The sequence below is a fragment of the Trichosurus vulpecula genome, chromosome 4, assembly GCF_011100635.1.
Source record: "Trichosurus vulpecula isolate mTriVul1 chromosome 4, mTriVul1.pri, whole genome shotgun sequence".
Taxonomy (NCBI): domain Eukaryota; kingdom Metazoa; phylum Chordata; class Mammalia; order Diprotodontia; family Phalangeridae; genus Trichosurus; species Trichosurus vulpecula.
The window spans coordinates 128,752,437-128,764,714 of record NC_050576.1 but is presented as its reverse complement, the minus strand read 5'-3'; positions in this window follow the sequence as shown (position 1 = coordinate 128,764,714).

The following is a 12,278-nucleotide window of genomic DNA, read 5'->3' as shown; positions in this document are numbered from 1 at the left end:
ATTTTAATTATATTTTTATCTAAATATTTGTTGCATAAATGAATGAATGAGGTGGTAGAATCTGCCCCAGCATATCTGGCTTTCCCCTTAACTTTGTTTGATGTGGGTGGCATTTAGTTGCACCCTCGTCACAGGTTTCATGGTAGAGGCAGTGACATTCCCTAGTATTTGAGGGGAGAATGGTGCAGATGACATGAAGGGAATATGAATGAGGTACAGCTGAAATGCACTGGATTGAGATGTGGGTTCAAATCCTGGCTTCGCCATTTCACTACCCTTATAACTTTGGTCAAGTTACTTAGCCTCAATGGGCTTCAGTTTCCTGATCCATAAAATAAAGGAGGAGGGAGGATTAGATAGAGAGAGGTAGAGGAAAGGGAAAGATGCACTGATTAACTTCAGTTAGGATGCCATCTCTTCCAGGAAGGCTTCTCTGACTCCTCAGTTAATAAGTTCTTTTCTCCCTAATATTTCACATGGTACTTTCCTTGCATCTGCCTTATATACGTCTCTTGTATTCTTTGTACTTTATTTATTTATAAATGTGATATTCCTCTGCTCTTTGAGGGCATGGACTGTGTTAAGTAAACTTTGTATTCTTCCCCTCCGCCCCCAGAAGCCCCCCATCCCCACCCCTGGCCACCTAGGACTTGATACAGTGTTCTGCACATGTTAGACAATTAATAAATGTTTGTGAAATTTAATCTAATTTACCATTTCAGTTACTTTTCTCTTCACTGAGCATCCCTCTCCCCCACTTCAGCTCCCTTCTGTGTGATGTTTTTCCCTCATTAGAAAGTCCTTGTCGACAGGAACTGTCTTTTTTTTTTGTTTTGTTGACCTGAAAGTTTGGTTAAAAGAGGCAAACAGGCTAGGTGATATGTAAATTCATATTGTTTATTCCCTTAAAGCTAGCTGAAGCTAGGGAACATGTACATACAAGGAGCCAGAATATGAATTCTGTCTGATAAAAGAATGACATGACCAGCCTTAAATATGTTTTAGACAATCCCAACTCAGTATGTCTATGTCACTCAAACTTATGATCTCCATATATGTTTAACCATAGTATGAGAAAAGGAATTTTCTTAGTTGAATAGGTTGTAAATACAATAAGATAAGAGAGTTGACAAAATTTCAATTGAAATTACAACCCAGGACCTCTGCGTTTAATTTACCATTAACATGCCATAACATAATATATGTCCATAAAATATTAAGATAAGAAAAAAGTCCCATTATAGGTGCCCTGTCCTTGGTAGTCTTAGCCCTTGGTAGTCTTAGCTCTGGTCAGATTTATCTGGCCTTGTTGACACAAGAAGAGGCATTCTCTGAGTTTACACAGAAAAGGAAATATTCGTTAGGCTGAGGGGCTTCTTCTGATTGATTAGTTCAGGCTCTGACCCTTACTGAGGTTCAAATGGTCTGAAATGATTATCAATTTTTATTTGAATCCCCAGTGCTTAGCACAGTGTCTGGCATGTAGGAAATGCTTGTTTCCTTCCTTCCTTCCTTCCTTCCTTCCTTCCTTCCTTCCTTCCTTCCTTCCTTCCTTCCTTCCTTCTTTCCTTCCTTCCTTCTTTTCTTCTTTCCTTCCTTCCTTCCTTCCTTCCTTCCTTCCTTCCTTCCTTCCTTCCTTCCTTCCTTCCTTCCTTCTTTCCTTTCCTTTCCACTCCCCTTCCCTCCCCTCTTCTTTTCTTCCCTTCTCTTCCCTTCACTCTTCTGTCTCTCTCTCCCTTCCTTCCTCCCTCCCTCCCTTCCTTCGTTCCTTCCTCCTTCCTTCTCCACTCCCCTCCACTTCCCTCCCCTCCTCTTCTTTTCCCTTCCCTCTTTTCTCAGCTGACCAGGAAGCAGCATGGTAAAGATGAAAGTACTCTGGATGGGGCAGCTAGGTGGCGCAGTGATTAGAGCACCAACCCTGGAGTCAGGAGGACCTGAGTTCAAATCTGAACTCAGACACGTGACACACTTATTAGCTGTGTGACCTTGGCTAAGACATTTAACCCCAATTGCCCTGCCTTCCCCGCTCCAAACTGGGTTCAAATGCTGGCCCTGTCACTTACTACCTACCTCTGTAACTTTGGGTAGGCCACTTGGGCCTCAATTTCCTTATTCATCATAAAATGATCCATCCATTCCATCATAAAATGAAGGGACATTAGATTAGATTATCTCTGAAGTTCCGTCAGCTCTAAAATCTGTGATTCCCTACCTCTCAATCTATGGAATACAAAATCATGAATGATTTGGAGAACTTGGCTGAAACTAATGAAATGAAAATTAGCAGTGATGAATGTAAAATCCTTATTTGTTTTAAAAATTATTCAATCAAATCCAGGGCAGTTACGAGATGATGGGGAGACCTGGCTTGGTAATAGATTCATGTAGAAAGATTGACCATGAACTTAATATGAGCCAGTAGTTGATGTGACTGTTCACAAACTAATCCAATGGAAGGGGACATTAATAGGAACATGACCCTTCCAAACCATGCAGTTATAGTCCTCCTGTGCTCTCTGCTAACAGACTACATAACAGAGGTATTGGTTCACATTTGAATAAACAGACTGAGAAATGAGAGAGCATCTAGAGGAGGGTGCTCACAATGAAATTAATTATTATCAATTATAATTTCATATTGGGGAAATGAAGATATGTAGCCTGGAGAAGAGAAGACTGAAAGGGAGAAAACATGTTCATTTTCAAAGGCTGTCCCATGGAAGAGGGAGGCAATTGAATCCATGTTTTGCCCTTGGTGCCCTAAGATAGCGTGACTGGAGTAGGGGGGACTGTGTCTCCAGGTACCAAAAAGTAGGAAGCATTTAGAATACTTATGCTCTTTCAGCTGGGCCTTAAACCCAAATCACTCTGGCTCTCATTGATTGGCCAACAATAGGTCCCTGGCCAAGGCCTACTTGATCATTGTTGGGCTCTGATTGGCTCAGAGTAAACGTAAATAGCAATTTTTTTCTGTTTTGGCCAGAAACCTTCCTAGACTGATTTTTTTTAACTAGGTAAGAGAGGCTATTCTCTGTCTCATTTCTTACCTAGCCTTAATCACTGAATGGGCATTGCCTCAGACAAACTGAGACCTGGGGAAGACTCTACCTTAAAAAGGCCAAGGTCACCCACTGCATCCAGGGCCAACTCCAGTCATCCTGATCTATATCTGGCCACTGGACCCAGATGGCTCCGAAGGAGAAAGTAGAGCTGGTGACTTCACACAGCCCTCCATCACTTAAATTCAATTCACTTGCATGTTATGACATCACCTCCCTGATGTCACGGTCCTCTTTAAGAATGAAGGACAGACATCAGAAACATCCTAGTTTAGCATTTAATTATCAAGAAGGATTAGTTAAAATCAGAAGCTACCAGATGGCACTCCAGCCAAGGTTCATATGACCTTCTTGCTGGCTTAGCCCTGCCATACTCCCTTCCCTCCTACTATGCCCCTGTCTTAGTGGTCTCCCCAAATGTGACCTCATGGCACATCCTAGGTCCAGTCTCTCTAACTAAGGTCTCTCTCTTTACCCTCTATTGAATTTATCTTTGAAAGTTGATTTGAAATTTTATTCAGGGCCTTTACTCTGATTGAATTCCATGAAATTTACGCCCAGGGCCAAAATGGCAAGTTATGACTGGCCTGTTTTGTTACTTCAGAGGATAGCAGTTTGACCAAGAGAGGGAAGAGTGAAAAGGATGAGAAAGAAGATCCCAGCATAGCATAAGAAAGAACTTCCCATCCTAACCATGAAATGGGCTGTCACGTCATTGTATTAACTGATATTTATATAACATTTTAAAATTTTTGATTTGATTTATGTTTATGATTTCATTGCTACAACCCTGTGAGGAAGGTACAATGGATATTACACCCATTTTACAGATGAGGAAATTAAAGGCTTAAAAATGGTAAGTGTCTTATCCAGGGGTCACACGGCTAGTACAAATTGCATTTGAAGTCAGGTCTTATCTGACTCCATGTCCAGCCCTCTTTCCACTGCACAGTATTCAAAGGGGATACTGGCTAGCTGGCCATCAGGATGCTGAAATGGAACTGTGCCTTGAGTAGGGAGTGGTGACCTTTGAAATTCCATTCAGCTGCAAGATTTAATGACTCCATAACATCTTGAATTTGTTCCAAAATGGAGTTATAATACCAACTCTACAAAGATGTTCATAAAATTATTAGGCCCACAAATAATGTTTAGTTGTAGAACCTGCATTAACTTAGTTCTTGGGCCACTTCATATCCCTTTCATAAGTGTAGAGGAGTTGGTTTGTGATCCTCCTCCCCCATTCCCTCCAGGTCAGAAAGCCCAGAATATAATCATAAAGTATTTAACTTACAGTTTTTAACTAACTGTAAAAATGTGGTTACATCAGATGATCCCTTTATGTAGTAGGAATGCTTTTCTCTGACACACCCAAGAGCCTTTAAATAACTAAGCTCAGGGAAGCTGGAGATATTACGAGCCAGGATCTGCCTGTGGAGGGGAATCCTGCAGGAGAGGAGGAATTTCTTTCTCCTTTTTTTCATGTCACTTTAATTGTAGGCACTGCATCCATCCATGCAAATAGACAGTCACTTGAGGAAGGGGATCCCTGGGGCAAAGAAGAAAGGAAACTGTGTAGAGGAGCAGTCCCTGAGAAACCAGCTGAGTAAACTGCCTGGCAGAGGAGACATCGAATTCCCAGGTTCTGCAGTACCAGGAATTATAAATTGCCTTTACTATATGTGTATGCTTCTCTCTCTCTCTGTCTCTCTCTCTCTCTGTCTCTGTCTCTGTCTCTCTCTCTCTGTCTGTCTCTGTCTCTCCATACAGACACCTATATATATGAATATATATAAACATACATACACATATACATCTATGTATACAGACACACACACAAGCACATGCACACATACACACATATCAGCTAGATGGTGCAGTGGATAGAATGCTGGGACTGACATCATCAGGAAGATTCATCTCCCTGAGTTCAAATCTGGTCTGAGACATTTACTAGCTGTGTGACCCTGGGCAAGTCACTTAACCCTGATTGCCTCAGTTTCCTCATCTGTAAAATGATCTGGAGAAGGAAATGGCAAACCACTCCAGTATCTCTGCCAAGAAAACCCCAAATGCAGTCACAAAGTATTGGATGCAACCGAAATGACTCAAAAATAACAACAAATATTTTATTACCATTGTACTCTAAATCTGAGTCCATGCACACAGAGTCTATGGACACTGGGTGTATTTGTGGGAGAATGTGCCTAAGATTTATGAAAGAAATGTTTTGTAGCTGTTCTTAGTATGTCATGAGAAGTAATATCTTTGCTAATTGTTAATGGAAAGCACACTGGTGGGGGCTTGTGAGCAATAGCATTAGGAGTATAACCCTGCAGAGATACCTGAGATAGCAGCTGCCCTCTGGAGGCCCAAACTCATGAGTGCAAGTTGGAAGACTATTCCAGAGGGGGTGTTATGTAAGGATTTGCCCCAATTTTAAAGGACAGGTTTTTATGTCTCCAGAAGGCTTTTGGGGAGGGCCTATTGTATACCTCCCCAACTCCTTTTTCCCATGTTAGGGCAGGAGAAAAGAGTATCATCTAGGGCAGGGGGCAGCAAACTATTCCTCAAGGACCAAACTCAGCCTTCCACTTGATTTTGCGTGGCCCAGGCTAAGAATGGTTTTTATATTTTAAATAGAGTTTTTTTTGGAAATTGAAAACCATTGTTAGCTCAGTGGCCATAGGAAATCCGGTGAAGGGCCAGATTTGGTCCCTTGGGCCATAGTTTGCTGACTCCTGATCTCAGGGAGTGTAATTTGTATCTAGCCCCTGTTTCTACGAGTTTAAAAACACTTCTCTTTGCCCAAACTGCTTCAGTGATCAGACGTCCCAATCAATGGGATTTTTATATGCTGTGCATTTTTTTCAAGCTCTCCCAAAGTTCTCTAATGTCTCAGTGTGGCAGAGAGTTGACCTTGAAACTTCTGCTAGCAGGGCACAAATGGACAAGACTTAGCAAGATAGAAATGTTTCAGGTATGGGCCTGGTGGTGGACTGAACATCCAAGGGCCAGCCCAGCTAAGGGAAGAGAGATTCCTCACAAGGTAGCCACTAGGTGATAGTTTTTTTTAACCATAGCAATAATTTACACATCTGACATTAACATAACACCTTCAGACTTACAATGCACTTTACAAATATGATTTTATTCGATTCTCACACCAACCCTGGGAGGTAGGTCTGATTATTATCCCCTTTTGACATATGATAAAACTGAGGCAAATAGAGGTTAAGTCAATTGCCCGGGGTCACACAGCTAGTGTCACAGATAGGATTCAAAAGCAGTTTTTTCCTGACTCCAAGTCCAGAATTCTTTCTGCTATATCATACTACCTCCCAAAGAAGGTTTGTGCTCTGCCTGTGTGAAGGGAGTACCCATGCTGATGAACTCATAGGTCCATGAAATACTGAAACTTTTAAAAATTTAAATACTTTTCATGGTTTAGCTCTAATTTTTTTCTCTGGACCAACATTGTCTCCTTTTTCCATTTTATAAAATAGCACATACTGTCTGATCCACCTTGCTGTTCGTTCTTTATCAGATCCAATAAAAATGCTCTAGTAATGTAGTTAAGGAAACATACTGTAGGCATCTGCCCAGTTTTCTGGGGACAGATTCTTGTAACAACCAGGGAATAAAAGGGTTGAATTTCTTTTGGGCTGTCCACCTGATCCCCTTAGGCTTATCCTGATTTTTATTTTTATTTTTTTTGAGCACTAGACACATAGACCAGTGCTTGTTTACATTCTTTCCTTCATTCATTTACTTATTCATTCACTTATCACACACTTCTTGAATTCCTGCTTATGAGAGGCACTGAGCATCATGGTGTGGTAGAAGAAATGCTGAATTTGGAGCTGGATGGCCTTCATTCCAGATATATTACTAATGCTGGGCAGTGGGAGCTTGATCCTAGGGCAGTGAATTTAGAAGGTGTTGTCTGTACTTGCGATTCTTCAGCAGCTTAGAAACAACAGAACCTAGAGCTTAGGTAACAAGATTAATTAGTTAAAATAGGAAGATATTAGAATAATTAGTGTAATAAGGAGTTATCAGAAAGCACATACTTTTGCAGCTCCAGGTGAGTGCTGAGCTAGCTCAGGCGCGTCTTGTTCTGTCTTCCATTCCCATCTCATGTGGGAATAACCTTCCTAGGTGGGTTGGGCTGATTGACTCCAATGCAAGAATCACTAGTTTTGGCTCTGCCAGGTTCATATCTCGGCTTTGCAACTTGTGACTTCAGGCAAATCCCTTCTTCACTCTGGCCCTCAGTTTCCTCCTCTCTTAGGCAGCTAGCTATGTGGACTGATGAATTTACTCTGTTTTCTTGACACTGTTTATTCCCAGGAAGCTAAATTGATCAACGTGATTCAAGAACAAACATCTGTAAAATGAAGGGGGTGGCGCGATATCCTGCCCCAAACCGTCTGCTGACCTTTAATCTCACATCTCCGGTTGCTTTTCAAGACATCTCAAACTGGATTTCCAGTAGACATATTAAACTCAATATATCCATCATCATCTTTCCGCCTAAATCCTGCCCCCTTAACCTTCCTTATTTCTTTGGAGGGAGCATCGATACCATCCTCCCAGTCCCTCAGGCTCTCGACCTAGGAGTCGCTATGGACTCTTCACTATCTCTCACCTTTCCCCTTCCCCCCAATATCCAGTCTGTTGCTAAGGCCTTGCAACGTCCCTCTGATATGCCTCCTTCTCTCCTCGGACACTGCCCCACTCTAGTGCAGGCCTTCATCCCCTCACATCTGGGTTATTGCAATAGCCTGCTGGTGAGTCTTCCTGCTTCAACTTCCTCCTCAATCGAATCCATTCTCCGGTCAGTCACTAAAGTCATTTTCAAGTTCAGGCTCAGTAATGTCAACACCCCTCTCCCCAACATCCCCCAACTCCATAAACTCCGGTGGCTCCCTATTGCCTCCAGGATCAAATATAAAAATGCTCATTACCTAGCCCCCTCCTACCTTTCCACTCTTTTTATACCTTACTCCCTAACTTACACTCTTCAATCTAGCGACACTGGCCTTCTAGTTGTTCCACAAACAGGACACTCTCTTTTCCTTGGCTCCGGGCATTTTCTCTAGTCGTCTCCCATGTCTGGACCGTCCTCCCTCCTCCATTCCACCTTCTGACTTCCCTGGCTTCCTTTAAGTCCCAACTAAAATCCTGTCTTTTACTGGAAGCCTTCCTCGATGCCTCTTAATTCTAGTGCCTTCTCTCTATTAATCATTTCCCATCTATCCTGTATATAGTGTGCTTTGCATATACTTGTTTGCATGTATTCTCTCCCGTTAGACTGTCAGCTCTTAGAGGACAGACACTTTTTGCCTCTTTTTGTATCCCCAGCTCTTAGCAAAGTGCCTGGCACACAGTAGGTGCTTAATAAATATGCATTGATTGATTGATATGAATGCTAAGGTCCCTCTAACCTAAGATTCTCTCCTAAATGGGAGATCGTCATGATTAGCCCTAGCTCTGCCTCCGTGGTGCATTTTATTTCTTCTTAGACATCTTTCCTTTACTCTGCTAGGGAATAGGTCACACCTCAAGGAAGCAGCTCCCTTCTAACACGATGGTCTGTTTTTCTCCTCTTGTTAGCAAAACAATAGAGCAGGTTTCACATGACTGGGGCAGACTAGACCCATTGTTCCTGTCAGATGAAGGGCTTGGCTTGAACATTTGACCTAAGAGCCTCCTGGGATAGCAACCTGAATTTCTTCTTTTTATCCAGTAAAATCCTTCCCATATTTATTGCAAACAGTGTAGGCAGTTCTTCTCCAGCACTCTGGGTCAAACTGTATGCGTGCTGGCCTCGATGCCTTATGGGACCACAGTACTTTCTTCCCTATACATATATACTCACAGGATTCATGCTTCTGGCGAACACATATAATTTTACTGCATTGCCCTTATATAGTAAATGTTTGCTATTTTTCAGAGAATATTTTCCCGTATCTTATTTGGACTTTATTACCTAGGTTGGAAGCAGCTAGGTGGCTCAGTGGATAGAGCACAGGGCCTGGAAACAGGAAAACCTGAGTTCAAATCTGACCTCAGACACTTGGTAGCTGTGTGACCCTGGGCAAGTCACTTAACTTCTGTTTGCCTAATCCACCAGAGAAGAAAATGGTGAACCACTCCAGTATCTTTGCTAGAAAACTCCATATGACATCACGGAGAGTCAGACACAACTGAACAACAATAACAACGTCTCAGGTACATTTGACTGTTCTTAGCAGTTCATTTTCCGCATGGACTCAAGCTAAGCGCAGAGCAGTTGCCATGAGCTTCCCTTAATAATCACATGTAGCTGACATGAATGAAGGGCTTAAAGTTTGCAAAGCTCTTTCTGTCTATAAGATCGTTGGAGCCTGGGGAGCACAATGAGAGGGAGACGGAAAAGGTATTATCATTCCCATCTTACAGATGAGGAAAAAGAGACTCAGAGAGGATGAGAGACCCTGGGCAAATCATTTAGCCTTTCTATATTCCAGTTTCCTCTTCTATAAAATGAGAGGGTTGGACTAGATAGTCAAGAATGTTCTGGTAAATGCTTAATAACTGACTTGGGATGGTGGTGGAAGGGGAGGACTATTCATGACACACTTTTAAGTTTAATCTGCATTACGCACATTTTATCTATCACTTTAATTCTAGACAATCAACAAAACAAGTCCTGATTTGAAGATTTGCTAGTTTCTGAAGTACGAATGTTCACACCAAAAATTTAACAATCAGCTCCCCAAAGCCAGCTCCTAGTTCTTTGATCCATTGATCCTAAGTGCCAGAGTCTGCCAGTAAGCATTGATTAAGTGCGTACTATATGCCATGTTGTGAGGACACAAAGAAATAAAAAAACAAATCAGTTCAGGCTCTCCAGGAGTTCACAATCAAGTGGGAGACATGAGGCAAACAAATATGTATGGAAGCAGGAGGCTTGGCAGCCTTTGTCTCTGGTAATAGACACATACTTTGGACTCTCTGTTTCTTGCACACAAGCCACATGTATGCTTGCGTTTCACAGACACATGCACGCCGGCACAATTTTGCCAACTTAAATTTGTACAGCAGATGCCTGGAACTTTTCAGAGAAAATTTTCACGTATCTTATTTCTCTCAGTAAGTCTCATTGATCTGAATACATAAGTTCCATTCTATGCATGGCTAACCATCCCTGCCCCCACAAACCAGTACACACCCTATTGATATCCACAAGAACAACTTTCCTGGAGTGACACATCAGCCTCAAAGGCAGTGAGTCAGACACAATTGTGATTCCCCAAACCAAGTAGCTAGCTGCCAAGGCTAAAGTATGAGTTGTCCGCAAGGGGCACAGAAGGGGAAATTAGATTTGTAGCACCATCTCTCTCTCTCTCTCTCTCTCTCTCCCCCTCTGATTTGTAGCACTCTCTCTCTCTCTCTCTCCCCCTCCTTCCCTCCCTTCCTCCGTCTCTCTGTCTCTCTCTCCCCTCCAACCCCAACCTCTCTGCCTCTTTCCTCTCTGTCTCTTCCTCTCCCCTCTCTCTTCCTCTCCCTCTCTCTCCCTCCCCCCTCCTCTCGCTCTCCCCCTCTCCCTTGTCCTCCCCCCTCTGTCTGTCTCTTTCTCTTCTCTGTCTCTGTCTCTCCTCCTCCTTCTCTTCCCTCTCCTCCTCCTCTCTCCTCATTGATTTTCTTTGCCTTGTAAGAGCTCAAGAAAATAAGACCACCGGGCAAAACTAAATCAACATACCTTGTTGTCTGTACGCTCACTGAGTTGGGAGTCTTGGGACAAGAGTTTGAATCCTTGTTCTAATGGCAGTTGGCTGTCTGATTTGGGGCAATCTCTTCACTTCTCAGTTCCCTTATCTATAAAATGAAAGGGTTGGATTCCATATTTTCTAAGGTTCCTATTAGCTCCAAGATTTTGTGATTCCATGATGGACCTAGAGGGAAGAACTAGGAAGAATGTGCACACAGTTCAGAGGCAGATTTAAATCTAACACAAAATAGAACTTCCCAGTAGAGCTATACAAAAGAGGAGTGAGCTGCCTTGGGAGGTCGTGGGTTCATAGGCCTAATCCATCTAGACCCGTTCCCTCATTTGACAGATGAGGAAACTGAGGCCCAGGCAGGTTAAGTGATTTGCCTAAGGTCACTTAGGGAATAAGTATCAGAAGTAACATTTGAACCCATGTCTTCAGAGTCTGGAACCAATGCTTTTTCCACTGTACTATTAACTTAGGGGAGATCCTGGGGGAATGTGAACTTGGATGAGAAAAAAAATACACTGTTATTTTCCCTAATTTCTAAATAGAATTTAACATTTCCTTCAATCATTCAAAAATATTATTGTGAGAAAGGGTTTATAGGCTTCACCAGACTGCCAAAGTGGGGTCCATGGCACTGTAAAAGTTAAAAATTCCTGGTGGGGCTGTTTCCTTCCCACTGAGGGTCTTTATGCAGAGGATGGATGACCGCTTATCAGGATGCCCTAGGGGGATAGACTACATAGTGTCTGAGGTCTCTTCCAGCTCTGTGATGCTATGATGCTCGTGCGGCCTCTGGACATATAAAATGTGAAATGCAGCTTCCCCACGATCAAGCATTGGCAGTGCCTAGGTTTCAGGCTGGGGATGGAACAGCCCAAAACTTTGCATGTCACTGTGGGCCTTTCCGATGGTTAGAAGCAGAAGCTAAGAAAACCCCGCTCGTTCCTTCCTCTCTGGCTCTCCCGCCATGAACCCAGTCAGAGTGGAGCCAGGGAGGGACGTGCATACCAGAGCTGTTGTTTTAGTGAATTTTTCTGATGTCTTTCTGGAGAGGTGACAAGATTCATTCTTTCCACATGACTGCAGCATGGCTGGCTGGCTGGCTCGCAGGGGCGCCTGTCAGGAAACCCCTGCTTAGTCAGGTTTGGTGCAGTGTGAAAAGAAGAGACAACGGTATCTATCTGCCTTAAACTGTGTTTCAAAGCTGGAGATAGTAGGAAGAGGAGGGAAAAAAGAAGGAAAAGTATGCTGGGAAATAAAGATATGACGAGTGCAGGCCGGGCCCTGGTTCTTTTCTGTATTAAGAACAGCTAAATTAAAGCCCCGAGACTAATGCCTGATCCCTAAATGAGTGAACGATGCCTCAGCTGCCCAAAATGTGCCCATCCCAGGAGGGGCCTTGATGGAGATGTTGGGCAATCATTTTGCTTCTTTTTTTTGGTTTGTTTGT